A 15306-nucleotide genomic window follows, 5' to 3' on the forward strand; every position below is an offset into this window, starting at 1 on the left:
AGAGGTTTTTTCTTTGCTTTTTTATTGTTTTAATAGTGGGATTGATGGTACATAAACAAGAAACTGATTTTATCATAAAGGTTTGTGGGATCATATTTAAGCGACAATTCCATGTTGTAACAAGACCCAATATTACTTCTAGGTTTATGAACACTATGGTGAATTCCATATTGTCGAATCTATCTTCTGATTCTTTGGCTTCATGGAGTTTCTTCAAGCACATTCCAAATTATAAACACTCAGTCCAACCATACTGGACGATAATTCATATTCTCACCAAGAGAAAACAGTTCACTAATGCACAATCCTTGGTTAAAAGGATAATTTTTAGGGAATTTTTGTCTTCTCCATGTGTTCTAAATGCACTTCTAAATAGTTGCAGCGACCCCATTTCAAATTCTGAGGTTTTGAGCTGATTAATCATCTACTATGCCCAATCTAAGATGACCCAAGATGCAATCCAGATATTTAAACAGATGAATATCCATGGTTTTAAACCCCATCTCCATGCTTGCACCTCTCTATTAAGTGCACTTGCAAAAGAAAAATTAATAGCCACTCTATGGAAAATTCATGAAAAAATGGTGGAAATTGGAATTATGTTCAATGCCCATGTTTACAATGCCATGATCCATGCTTGTTACATTTCTGGTGACGTAGAGAAAGCTGACAAACTTGTAAAAGACATACCTCTCTTCTTACAATACTCTTATTGCTTTGCTTTGCAAAACGGGCATGCATTATGAAGCTTTTTGTATTCAAGATAGGATGGAGAGAGAAGGTATAAGGCCTGCTATAGTGACTTATAATGTATTGATTCATGGAAATGAGAGATGCAAGGCCTAATCACATCACATACACGACATTGATAAATGGTTATTGTAGGGCTAATGATGTTTTTGAGGCTTTTAGGCTGAGACATGAGATGGAGGATAAGGGGATTTTTTCGTAAGTTTTGTGAGGAGGGGAAAATGAGAGCTGCTAATTTGCTCTTGGATGAGATGAGAGAGAGGAAGATTGAATCTGATAATGTGACCTACTTTGATCAATGCCTATTCCAAGAGAGGGGACATGGTGCTTGCTTGGAAGATCAGAAATATGATGTTGGAAGGAGGACTCAAACTAGACCAGTTCACTTAAAAAGCTTTGATTCATGGGTTTTGCAAGACCCAAGAAATCAGTGAGGCAGCCGATGTCCTCTTTGAGATGCTCAATGCAGTTTTGCTTCTTCTTTCATTGTTTCGACAATCTGGACGCATGATAGTTCATCAAACAATCAATTATCTGATTTATTGGGTCATGTCTCAGTTAATGTATCCTATAAATCCTTTTCTTAACAAACTTGTTGCAGAGAAACTTATATACTATCATCAAAAGGTTACTCTTGCTCATGTTTAGCATTGCATACAGAATTTCATTTTCTATTTATCTATAGTAGGATTCTCTCTATACTTTTCTTTTCCTTTCACGTGTTAATTTTCAAAACCGGTGCAACAACCCCGCTCTACAGTTAAACGGTTGGAAAATAAAAGTAGTTATGCATTACGTTCTTACTTCACTATTTCTTTGGCTTAACCCGGTATCAGATAGATACTCAAGATTTGAGATCAAGTATATATGTGGATCAATGTAATATATGTATTCAGGGGTGATTTGTTTTGTCATCAGTTCCTTGTGGCAATTTAAAGAAAGATGGTATTTATTTATTTTATGTAATCTAGGTTTTCCACTCAAATTTTCCCAAATATTTTCATGTTATTATCAGAGTTGAGAATTTAGAGGTATTTCTCAATTTGTTCTTATGTTCATGATCATGCTTGCAAATTTATGTTTCCAGTATTTAAAAGAAATGACTAAATAAATTGCCCTTTCTTTTCTTGTATTTCATCCAAATTAGCGGCAATAAGTCTAAATTATGTATCAGTACTTTATTGTAAAGAAGTTTCTTATCAATATATTTTCATTGGGATTATTATGTTCTTTACAACTTGAATTTCATTCATGCAATTGTGTGGTCCCTACATGTGACAAACCATATTTCATTCTACAATTAGGATTATGTTAGAAGGAAAGCTTTCTATGTTTCTCCCACAACATAGAAGTTCTATCCTCCCCCTACCATCCAGCCGTCCATTTTTTATCAAGAGAACCACTCACCATTTGATCATAGATCCGACATCTCGAAGTATTTTATTTTTAGTTATTTTAATACAATTTTTTTTTTGAATATAAAATTTGGTATGTACCATCTTCTCATTGGGGCGCACCTATAAAAAATATTAACAATAATTTTTCGATAAAACATAATGACCAAAATACCCCTTAAAATTTTCAGGGGTATTTTGGTCATTTTATTTTATTGAATTTTTTTTTTTATATTTTAATTAGTGAGAGTTTAATAGAGGAATTGACTTCCAAAATTTGGTATCAAAATACTTTATAAAAAAATTTAAAAATAAAAGAGTGTAAAGACGTGACATTGTGATTGGGGCAATCTTAACCCTCCATTCAAAATGGACGGCTGGATAAGGGAGAGGATAGAACTTCTATGTTGTAGGGGGAACATAGAAAGCTTTCCCTATGTTAAATACAACTCAATATAACGAAAATTAGATTTCGCTGATCGTTTGAAGAAATTGGGGTGTTTGTTCTAGATATAAAACATGATGATGCTTTGCACAACATGAATAGAGAGAGAGGAGATTGTTCTAGACATAAAACAAGAATATGCTCTACAAAATATAGAGAGAGAGATAACTTACTGTATTGAAACTATAGAGAAACTATTCAATGTAGTGAACCTTGGATTGTATTCTATTTAGTTTAAAATTACATTTGTTGGAGGTCGCATGGAAAAAGGCCACATATACCAAAATAAAAATGATGCTTGAGGCAACATTCTATATAAAATAAAGTACCTTTTAGAAAAGGGCCACATGTACAACAAAAAAAAAAAAATGATGCTCGAAGTAGCATTCTTAACAAAAGTGGTGCTAATGAGAGATCACAATATCAAAGATCCAAGTCCAAGTGCTTGAAGTAGCATTTTGGAGTGTGTGTAGATCTTAGTGAGGCACACCTTATAAAAATATGAAAAAAAATATTTTGTAAAATATAAATTGACCAAAATATCCCTGTAAATTTTCAGAGGTATTTTGCTCAATTTATATATTGTAAATTATTGGTTTTATATTTTTATTAGATTCTTATATTTTTCATGAATACACGTTCTAAATTTCAGATCATTCTGATTTGTAGAAAAAAAAATAAAAATTGAAATACTACCAGATAACTATAACCATGTGATGAACTTTGGAAGGTGATTAATATAGGCAAAATCACTGTTCATTTTTTCCTATATGCATTTTCCTACCTAATACACGTAAGGTTGTCTAAAATAGTACAAAAAAACCAATTCAATCATGTTCAGCAGACTACTCTTAGTTCTTATTTTTATACACCGAGCTAATAGAAAGCATGGGAGGCCTATGTGAATTACCAACCCCTAGGCCTTGAAAATGGACAAAGTTGGGCAAAAATGATAGAAATTTGAAAAGGGTACAACTGAAAAATAACGAAAACAACAGTAGGCTCTGACATATTTTGGAAGTTACCATCTTGTACACATTTTGACAACGCAAAAATAACGTCCGGGGGCAGTTTTAGGGCGTGTTTGATATTCTGAATTTTTTGGATTGGGAGTTCAGCAATACACCAAAACCACGTCCGCAACCCCGTGGAAGCAACAAGATGGAAGTGCGCATTCAACGAAGCCCTTTATTTTTTAATGGATCAAATGGCCCAAATTCGGGAAGCTGCCCCTTCCATTATAAAGCTTCCATATCCATATTGTGTACAAGAGCGGCTTTGGCAGCCCCCACTTCCAGACGCCCAGCATGCCCTTAAAGTTCATGTCCATTAAAATAAGGGAAAATTTTATATGGAGTTAACAATTAAATTAGAGCCCACCTCAAAAATTTTATTAGAAGGGTTGCTTTGGTGCCTAAATATCAAATTGATCATCTCAACATTAAGATGCATGAATATGAGAAAAAAAAAAAAGATTTCAAGTTTTTGAAACATTGCATTTTGTAATGCATTTTTTGGACCGTCAATTTTCAAGATTTTCAAATTTTCATAGATCTGCTCGATTTACACTATTTTTGAAGTTCTAAATTTTATAATTAAAAGATGAAAATATATTTTAAGGCTATCACAAAGATTTCTAGTATTGATACCACATTTCTTGCCACTATTTGAAGGTGCGCTTTGTTTTGATTGTTTAGAGCCTCGGCTCTCCATTTCAAAACAGTATATCAAAAATCGGACAAGTCCAGTGAACAACTTAAGGAAATCATTTCCAGATCGGGGAATTTTATGGGTTCTATGTTGTGAGAATCATTTTATAAAAATTGATATCTCAAAAAATAATATAGAAAATGTTAATAAAAAAAAATATTATGGGTCAGAATCAAGTCGAATTTGCATATCCAATACGTACACTTCCCTGACAGACCCACCTAGTTTTTTGAACAGGAGAACCATTCGAGTCAGACCAATTTCTAGTTTAAACAAGAAACAGGTCAGCGGAGACTCACGATTCCAAATTGTTTCAAAATACATTGGGCTGGTTGATGCGGATTCTACAATATGTTTTTCCGCTGACTACTTATTTTCCTAGGCAAAATACAAACATCCAATTACCATAACGTGGTATCCATTTCTACCCCTGACATCCCCAATTAATACCTTCATAATGTAACTATCCAATCTATTGAAAAAAAGGGTAGGGGCATGTCTTCCCCACTAAATTACCCCAAAAAAAAGAGAAAAATCACAATAAATTATCGAGGGATTGTTGTTGCTCTTAAAATAGGTAACAGCCATTGCTCTCAAAAAATTGCTTGTTATTTAGCCGTATTTTGGGTATTTCACTCTCTTTTTTTCTTTATTTATTTAGAACATCTAAGTGCAAATTATAATCATGTATGAAAAGAGTAACTTAGTGAAAGAATGGAAATTATGATCAGGTTTACAAATTTTTTGCGATTATTTTACTTGCCATTTTCATCCCTGGTTCTTAAATTTAAAATTCTAAATGATACATATCACATATCAAGCGGATCTATAAATACTTGATAATTCATAGATGGTCCAAATAATATATTACAAGATATATTTTTCTTTAGGATATAAAATTCTTTTTTTCTTTATAGCCATTTACATTGAAATTGAGAAGATGCTTTGGAAGCTTTTCCAACGCTATAATCCTCACTTTTAGAGGATCTTTGAGGTGCACCTTCCTTCAATAGTATAAGGTTGACACTTTATATAACTGTTTCATTTCTTTCTAGTACGACCCTTCAAAGTGTCAAGCCTAGCAAGGGTAAAAAATAAAAGGACAATATTTCTTTCATATGGCATCCCTTTAGCTTCGGCTTAGTGATGAGCATCCCAAATTTGCAGGGAGTTAAAAGATTTTACCTTTGTCTAGTAAGACACTAAACACCTCCGCTTTTTCATGCTACATCCTAAGTTATAATACTACTTCTGAATATCCAAGACAAATAAAGAAAACGTACACATTGAGTGCATAACATTTTTATGACATTTTGTGTACTCATTATATATGACCCTAAGGAAGAAGATAAAGAAATTGTATATTTCCCACCCTAACCATGCTTATAGTCATGAAGGGTAAATAATAAAGTTGGCATAAAATTTTTTATTTATTTTTAAGTTTTTCTTCCTGAATTTTGGCCCCTCAATTATCCAATTTTTGACAAGATTATATAAACTTTTATAGTGACAAGGATGAACATGACAATTACAAAGTCAAAGAATCACGCGTTACAATTTTGGATCCACTTACACCATGTTTGCCTCCCTATAAACATGGTGGAGCTCAACTTGCAATCCAATAACTTCATCCAAAATCTCTAGCCATAACGATCTCCTCCATGGGGTCTCTAAATTTTTATACCAATTAATAACATTGAAGGAGTCATCTTCCACGGCACATCACAAGCCTTGATATCTTTCTTTCACTCCTTTAAGTCCAAAAAGCACGACACGTAATTCAACCATATTTGTTATAGAATTACTAATAGCAGCAAAAGATACCACCGTCAGAATATTTAAGAACTTCCCAATCTCTGCTGGCTTAGGATTTCCCAAAGATCTACTATCAAAATTAAGCGTAATGCAGCTAGATATTGATGGACTACATCTACCTTTTGGCCTAGTACAAAGAGTAGATTGTCAAATGATGTGTTTACAAATTGAGCACCACATCCACCTTAGATATACCATCCCCTTACATACATGCAAAATCCTCTCTTGTAACTGTTCCATACATAAAGTTTTCCCCTCAAAAGATATTTTGTCGCATTCTAACCAGACTTCCCATAACAATGCCGTCATCATAATTTCCCAAACGACCGTTCCTTTCTTTAGCAATCCCTACAAAGTTGCTCCAAAATACAACCATTCCGTTGTAGTAAAATCATTGGAAAACCAAGCAAATGGAAAACTCACCTCCATAAAGAACCTGCAAACTCACATTGTAGAAACAAATAATCTTCATTCTCTTCGTCATTATTGCACAAAAAAAATGTTGACCAAAATTTTTCCTTTTTTTATAAGATTATCCATAGTGAGGTTATTTTTCGACTTAGGCATTGAGAAGTTTAGGGCGAAGGAAAAAGAACTCCACTCTGTCTTTATTGATCTAGAGAATGCTTATGATTGAGTACCTCGATATTTGATTTGGCCGGTGTTGGAAAAGAAAGGAGTATCCAGAAACTAAATTGATATGGAAAGATATGAGTATGATAGAACACTAACTAGTGTACGAACAACTAGTGGATAGGCGAGTGCGTTTTCAATGACAATAGGGCTACATCAAGGGTCGACATTAAGCTCGTACCTCTTTGTCTTAATTATAGACGATATAATTAGGCACCTACAGGTTGAGGTACCATGGTGCATGTTGTTTGTAGATGACATATTTTTTATCGATGAGACCCAAAACAATGTCAACACAAAGTAAGAACTTTGGAGGGATGCCCTAGAATCCAAAGGTTTTAATATTAGCCAGACTAAGACAGAGTATATGAAATTCAATGTTAGTAATAATAGGAGTAGAAACGAGAAAATAGTTAAGATTAACAGTCATAAAGTACAAAAAAGATTGCACTTTCGATAACTTAGATCGATAATCTAGAAAAATAGAGAGATTGAGGAAGACATTGCATACAGAATTACAACATGGTGGGCAAAATGGAGATGTGCATCTAGAATTTTATATGATCGCTGCATACTAATGAAGCTAAAAGGCTAGTTCTATAGGACAACTGTGATATCAGCTTTGTTCTATGGGGCGGATTGTTGGGCGAACAAAAAATAATATACCCATAGAATAAGTGTAGCGAAGATGAAGATGTTGAGATGGATGAGTGGCAAGACAAGAAGGTATAGAATTCGAAATGAATTCATTCGGATGAATTTAAGTGTGGCACCAATAGGTGATAAGATGAGAGAGAGCAGACTTTGGTGGGCTGACCATGTATGACACCGACCAAATACAGCACCTGTTAGGAAGTGCGAGTTAGTTTAAGTAGAATGAATGAAAAGGGCAAGGGATAGTCTAGAAAGATATGGGGACTTATGGTTTCACTTAGGGTATGGTCTTTAATAGACTAGAATAGAGGACTAGAATTCGTGTAGCCAACCCCAATTAATTAAGAAAAGGCTATGATGATGCTGATTATTCACGGTAGGAGTTCTTCCTTACAAGAGACCTCACAAAGAAATTTTAACCTTATCGGTAATATGCCCTTTCCAAATTTTAAGAAGGCTGCTATCGAACCACTAAAAGCAATCATAGGATAATAATCTACCGACTGATTATGTTCGATTTGGTGTTATCCAAAATCACCCACGTAAGGAAATATCATATTTTGTGGGATTGAATGAGATTTATCCATATTATATGGGATTGAGATATTATCATATTATGTGGGATTGAGATATTTCTATATTTTGTGGGATCGAGATTTATATTTGATAATTTCCTAAGGGAAATAGAAATCCAAAAAGATTAAGACTTTTGGATGGATATATCTCTTGTCTTTTGAGATGTATATAATATCATTAAGAAGTTTCCTATTTAGTATGGACTCTTAATCTTATATATATGGGATAAAAGTGCAGAGAATTTGTGTGTCCAATTTGGGTCACCATATGGGAATGGTCGTTCCTTTAGAGAGTGGGAGGTAGAGCTTCCTATGCATAAGATACTATTTCCTCCTAAAGAAGAGAGCTTTCATTAGACAGAAACATTGTGATGATGCTTCTTTTGAACTCTCGAATATTGAGAGACTTGTTTTTTGTAGAGAAGCAGTTCCCATTGAGATTTTGGGTTCTTTCCTTTTTAGTGAGATAAAGTCTCGTTTTCTCTCAAAGTTGTTCCTCTTCCTAGACAACGGTCCAGTTATGGAATAGAGATGAGAGATCGGCAGTGGTGCCGTTTAGGAGAGCAGGTGTAAAAGGGTTTACTCGACTTGTGTTGGTTTGTTCCAAAATCTTTGATGTAACTTTCATTGGTATGGTGGATTTTTGTTTGTCGTGCATGTGGATATAGCCCTTTTGGGGTGAACCACGTAAATATTTGTGTTCTTTTTGTACATGTTTCATATTTTATTTCACATACTTTATATGCCAAAATATTAACCCATCGGATTAAGAACTTCCGCGTATAACAAGTGGTATCAGAGGACCACAAATTCAATAGAAAAGATCCCATCTCATTTTCCTCCTTCCATTTTACTTCATCACCTCCCTCTCTAAAGATACAAATCCCTTCCAACTCCTTAGGAGTTCTGTAAGTTGAGAAATGACAGAGCCTGGCATGCAATGGATGTCCCAACTCACTCCTAAAGTGTCTATCATAAACGTCATGCATCTTTACCATAGGGTTCGACTCCTTAGAGAAAAGTTTGAGGAAATCGAATTTTTAAAGATCAATCCCTCCATTTATCCGACCGAAAATATATCCTATCCCCGTTTCTAACCACCCACCACCTATAAATTACTACTAAACCCCTACAACTTTGAATACCATTTGAAAGCTAGGACTAATTTTGCCGACCCCTTCTATCACTAATGAATTGGACTACTAGAACAATCCTCCAAAGTTGCTCTTCACCAACCATAGACCTCCACCACCAATTAGTCAAAAGTGCCTTATTCAACAATTTTAGCCTTTGAATGCTTAAACCACCCTCCATCTTTGAAATATGCATTGTCCCAATTAACTAGATACTTCTTCCCTCCCTCTAACAATCCTAACAAAAAGTTCCTCATCATCTTTTCAATGATGTTGATAACCCTGTTAGGCATTAAGCATAAGGCACTAAGGCAAGTTTGCACATTTCAAAACAGTGTTTCGAAAATTGGACTAGCCAGGTAAACAGCTTAAGGAAATCCAGTAAAGATAGGTGAATTGGATAGATTCCATTGTGTGAGAATAATAATATGGGTGAGAACCAGGTCAAATTCACAGATTGGGATCGCCCGGTTTCCTGACAAATCACTTGGCTCCCTTAAGGAAGTGGGGGCAATCATCCTAGTCATACCAATATCTAGTTCGAACAAGAAACCAGGTCAGTAGAGAGAGGCGATTCTAAATCGTTTCAAAATGCCTTGGGCATGCAGAATCTACAACATATTTTTTCCATTGAAAGACGAATTAAGACATAAGCTTCACCGGTCCATGTAATAACTATTTTTAAAGAAAAGTAGTTATCTTCCCACGGAAAATACAAACATTGAAAATCCAAAACAAACTGTCATAAAGGGAAGTGGCTATCGTTGCTCTTAAGAATGGTTAACGGCCATTGCTCTCATAAAATTGCTTGCTATCTAGTCGTTTTGACTTTTTTTTTTCTTTTTTTATATGGAATTTATGAGTGCAAATTATAATGAAGTTTGAAAAGAGTAAGTGAAGGAATAAAAATCATGATCATGTATACAAATTTTTTGTGATTTTTTTTGAAAAACTTTTAAGCTTTTTGCAACTATTTTGCATGAGACTTTCTTTCTTTAACTTTTTTTTACTAGGTGCTGAATTAACGTTTTGTACTTTTATTCAAGGGGTGAGGCTTATGTTAGGCACCCATTTTGCACTATAGAAGTAAGGCACACTATTAGATTATGCTCCCAGATATAGTTTCAGGAAATCTTATGAGGGCGTAAAATTCTATTTACATCGATGGTTCTTAAATTTAAAGTTCAAAAATATATTGATCGAGAAGATCTATAAATACTTATCAATCTACAGATGGTCCAAATAATTTATTAGAATATGCACTTCTTTTATGACATGAAATGCTCCTTTTCTTCATATCAATATATCTTGAGTTGAGATGATCCTTTGGAAGTAGGGCTGCTATTGGGCCGGCTTGGCCTAAGCCTGGTAAAAGACCAAAACTACTTTGGCCTGGCCCGGAAATTGTGTTTGAAAATATCATTTGTGGTATTTATAACAAAAAAAAATGTGGTACTCGCGGCCTAGCTTGGACCATTGGCCGCCCTACTTGCCCCCTCTCTCTCCCAGCCCCAAAACACTCTCTTCTCTCTGTCACTTTTAGAGAGAAAGAGAGAATGAGTTTCTAGAGAGAGATTGGTTTCTTAGAGAGAGATTGGCTTCTAGAGCGAGAAAGAGATATTGAGTTTTTAGAGTTAAAATGAGTTTTTAGAGAGAGAAAGGGAGATTGAATTTTTAGAGAGAGAGAGAATAGGTTTTTAGAGAGAAATAGAGATTGGGTTTCTTTAGAGAATAGATTTTTAGAGAGAAAATGAGAGATTGGGTTACATAGAAAGAGATATTGGGTTTCTAGAGAGAAAGTATGGGTTTTTAAATAGGGAAAAAGAGGTTGGGTTTCTAGAGAGAGAAAGAGAGATTGGTTTTTAAGAGAGAGAAAGATAATGAGTTTTTAGAGAAAAAAAAGAGAGATTGAGTTTTTAGAAAGAGAGGAATGGGTTTAAGTTTTCTAAAAAATAGTTTAGCATCTATTTTTTTTTTTTTTTGCCGTTACTACAAATAAAAAAAATTTGAAGAATAAAGATTTTAAGGGGAAAAAAAAGCTTCGGGGCCTTACTGGGCTGGGCTGAACTATTTTTTGGTCTTACCAGGCCAGTCCGGCCCTTTGGCTAGTTTTTGGTCCATTTCGGCCCAATGCCAACGACTGCCTTCCTTGTGTCCCAGCCCGGGCTAGGCGCGATGACGACCAGGAATGCCGGCCCAGCCCGGATCATTGGCTGCCCTATTTAGATGGTTTTCCAATATCACATAACTCTTTTCTAAAGGATTTTTTAGGTGCACCTTACTTCAATAGTGTATGGTTACACCTTATATAAATGTTTCCTTCCTTTCAAGTATGACACTTCAAGTGTGAGGACCGGTAAGGGTTAAAAAAAAAAGAAAAGAAGTTTCTATGTGCTCCAACAACATATAAGTTGCATGTCACCCAACAAAAAATGTTTGTATATGGCCCCAACAACATATAATTTTTTAGCCGTTCGATATGAATCGAACAGCTATGATTGTTCATACCCCAATGTCACGCCAAACACTATTTTATTTTTCAGTTTTTTTTAAAAAATTATTTCTGAATGAAATTTTGGGCATCACATCATAAAATTAGGGTGAACCTAGCAAAAATTAAAAATAAATATATTCAATAAAAATAAATAACCAAAATACCCCTAAAATTTTTAGAGGTATTATGGTAATTAATCAACAAAAATATTTTATTATTATTTTATCATGTGCGCCCTTGTCAGATCTATACATGCCCAAATTTTGTTTTAAAATGATTTATAAAATAAGAATAAAAAACTCTAAGCCGTCCGATCAAGATTTGATGGCTAAAAGTCAAGTTATGATATTGTGACTCAAGCCATCTTAACCATCTACTTAGATCTAATGGCCGAGACTGGGGACCACATAAACTGTATATATGTGGGTAGGGTAACATAGAAAGCCTTCCCAAAAAAACCAAAAAGAAAAAAACCCGTAGAAAAGACAAAGGCAACATTTCTTTCATAGGCATGGCATCCATTAAGCTTTGACTTGGTCATAAGCATCCCAATTCAAGCAGGGTAGTTAAAAGGGTTTTTTACCTTGGTCTCATAAAACGCTGAACACCTACGCTGTTTTATGCTCCATCCCAAGCTATAATCCTACTTCTTAACTACCCAAGACAAATAAAAGAAAAGGACACGTCGAGTGCATAACATATTTACGACATTTTTTGTTTCTGACACAACATTTTATGACATTTTGTGTACTCATTGTATACGATTTTAAAGAAGAAAATAAAGAACTTGCACATCTCCCACCCTAGCCATGCTGATAGGTAATGAAGGATAAATAATAAAGTTGGCTTACAATCTTTTATTTATTAATTTATTTATTTATTTTGTTAACTCTCTCTCTGTCTCTCTGAATTTTGGCCCTTCAATTATCCGTCTGTACTTCTACTCGATAAAAGGTGAGTTTCATAGGAGAAGTACTTGATTACAGAGTGCAGTAAGGATACTATTTTCTGCACTTCAAACAAATATTTACCCCATACTCGAGGCAACACTAAATACTTGAGGCAACACCAGCATCATTTTGAATGTGAAGATAAGCTAATGCGTAAAAAGAGATAAAAGTTTTTGGAAAATTTCGAATGGACATATTTTGCCTGGTATTATACTAAGGTCCAATCCCGTGTGCACCCTTTTATTTCCGTTTGATTTCAGTGCTATTTCTCGATCCCATGTTCTAAACATAGGACTGGTGGACTCCCTCCCCCCCCCCCCCCCCCCCCCCCCTTTTTTATTTTTTTTATTTTATTTTTATGAAGTTAGAAACATCAAACCACCCTAAAACTCATGCTTTATGCTATAGATAGATGTTCAATCAATTCTTTTGGTTTCAAACGGTTGGATATAGTCGATACTACACTGCCCGAACCAAGGAAATCAATCAGTCCGGGATTTATGATATCAAACATCTAGGCCACAACTTTATGCGTAAATTTTAAAGGTCCTAAATCAAAAACATCAGATTGCTTGAAACCAAAGAAATTGAGCAGTCCAATATTTGTTGTATCGGACTTCTGGACCATAGGGTAGCGCAATTCGATGTTTCTAATATAGGACCAAGCAAGAGATTATAAATAAAAAAAAAAAAGTAAAATTCTGACATGCCAGATGTTGGAAACATCGAACCTAGGAGCAGCTCCAAAATAAAAAAATGGGTGTATTGGGGGTGGGCCTTGACTTAATAGAAAATAAATATTGACCTAAGTGTAATATATTATTTCTTTTAATTTTCTCTAGTTAGGACATAGGAGATATTGAAGTGACAGATAGAGATAGGGTAAAAATAAGATAAAATTGGACCAAGAACCTACCCCATTTTCTGAATTTTTGCAGGCATTATTTTGAAGTTTTAAGCTCCTAAACGCCCTAGCAATAGGAATTGGGGTGTTTCAAGATCATATTGGAATCTTCATTTACTGGTTCCAATTAATCATTTATCTCTCGTACCTAATTCCTCTCTCTCTTTATGATACGTCACTTTATTCTCAAATATCATGTTATATTAATGGAATGATTTCATGCAGGCGTTGTTTGTAACGCTTTTTGAAATATCACAATAGCAATGATAACCGCAATATGCATCGAACCTTTCTGAACCGTCCTACTTCTCTAATTCCTTGGTTGCCAAAAAGATATTATACTCATGTGGGGAGTAGAATGTGCATTTACTCCCCCGCATAAAAGCCTCCCTAGCATTAATTTTACGACCACACAATTTGGAGATTCCCATAGATTAACTTCAATAAGTAAGAAAAATATCCTAATTGGCAGTTGAAAAGAAATAATGTCCCCGATTGAATAGAAACCATCTAATTCTCAGATGGTGGTGAGATCTAAGTGTTAGACAACTTTGATATTATTATTTTTATTTTGAGAAATGATCTGATGCAACCATTGCATCATAGTATGATGAAACGGTGAGTTGGCAAAATTGTAGCCATTAGAGTCTTAAGCAATCCAACAGTTGATATTACACCTACTTTATAATGGGATTTGAAAATCTCATAAATTTGTTCTACTCTTGCTCTTCTCTTCTACTGCTACCTCTCTTTCTTCATCTCCCACCTCTCTCTCTCTACCAGCACGCTCTCTCTCCCTTCACCGTTTCACTCTCCTCTCGTCTTCTCCTCCTGTCCCTTTCCCCTCTTGTTTCCTCACCCCATCATCTCCCCTGATCTTCTCTCTCTCTCTCTTCTTCCCTCTCCAAGCTTTCTCTCTCTTCTCACCTCACTCATTTTCTTCCTCCATCTCTTTCATTGCTCCCAAAGAAAAACCCAGCAAACTCATAAGCTCCAAATAGCCAAATTAATATGGCTCAAGAACCCCAAACAAATTGTGATGATGGGTATTTACTGTGATTTTGGTGTAAAAGGTGTATTTGGCTCCAAATAGCCAAATCAGGGCTTTTGGTATAGAATGTACGATTTTTCTGCACTTTTCAAATCTTATCGCTATAGTTGTTTCTCTATTATTTACCCAATTTTTTTATGGTTTCTCTCTCTAAATCCTTCTATTTATCACTCTAATGTTTCTCAATTCCATATATTTCTGTAAGCTCTTTTATTCCACTAGTTGAATGGTTGCCCAAATTCATGTCTCTCTCTGTTATCTTTTCACTGCAATGGCTATTGAGTTAGTGGAAGCTTACATTTCTTTAATCACTATAATGGTTGTCCAAATTATTTTCTCTCTTTAAAATTATTTTATTTTACATTTCTCTTATCTCAATGTGGTGTGATTTTGGTGTACAAGGTGCATTTGGCTCCAAATAGCCAAATAAGGGCTTTTGGTGTAGAAGGTGCGATTTTGCTGGGCTCCAATCAGGGCTAATTTACAAAAACTTTTGGAGTTATTAGTATTGAATTTAAGCTAAAAACTTGTTGCACTGGAATATCACGATTTTGAGAGGGATTTTTCAAAAACTTGCTTATTTTCAAAAACTTCTGGAGTCATTGCTCTTTCATTTTAGTTTTTCTTTTGAGAATACTCATTAAGTGGTTCCTAAAGTTTGATATTGAAAGAGTCCTTCCATGTAAATCTCATGACTGAAGGACTACAAATAATCTATGCTCCCGAGGGATCCCACGATTTCACTGCGCAATAATCAATGTGATGACCCTGACAATGTACCCAAAATCTCCTACGGTC

General features: G+C 34.8%; 1 pseudogene; it reads left to right on the plus strand.

The window, feature by feature from the left end:
• The first annotated feature begins 376 nt into the window (after nucleotides 1-376).
• Nucleotides 377-1398, plus strand: LOC110007185 (pentatricopeptide repeat-containing protein At4g13650-like; annotated as a pseudogene).
• The last annotated feature ends 13908 nt before the right edge of the window (nucleotides 1399-15306 follow it).

This window comes from Amborella trichopoda, chromosome 12 (assembly GCF_054954075.1).
Source record: "Amborella trichopoda isolate Santa Cruz 75 chromosome 12, AtrichopodaSantaCruz75HAP2 v2.0, whole genome shotgun sequence".
NCBI lineage: Eukaryota > Viridiplantae > Streptophyta > Magnoliopsida > Amborellales > Amborellaceae > Amborella > Amborella trichopoda.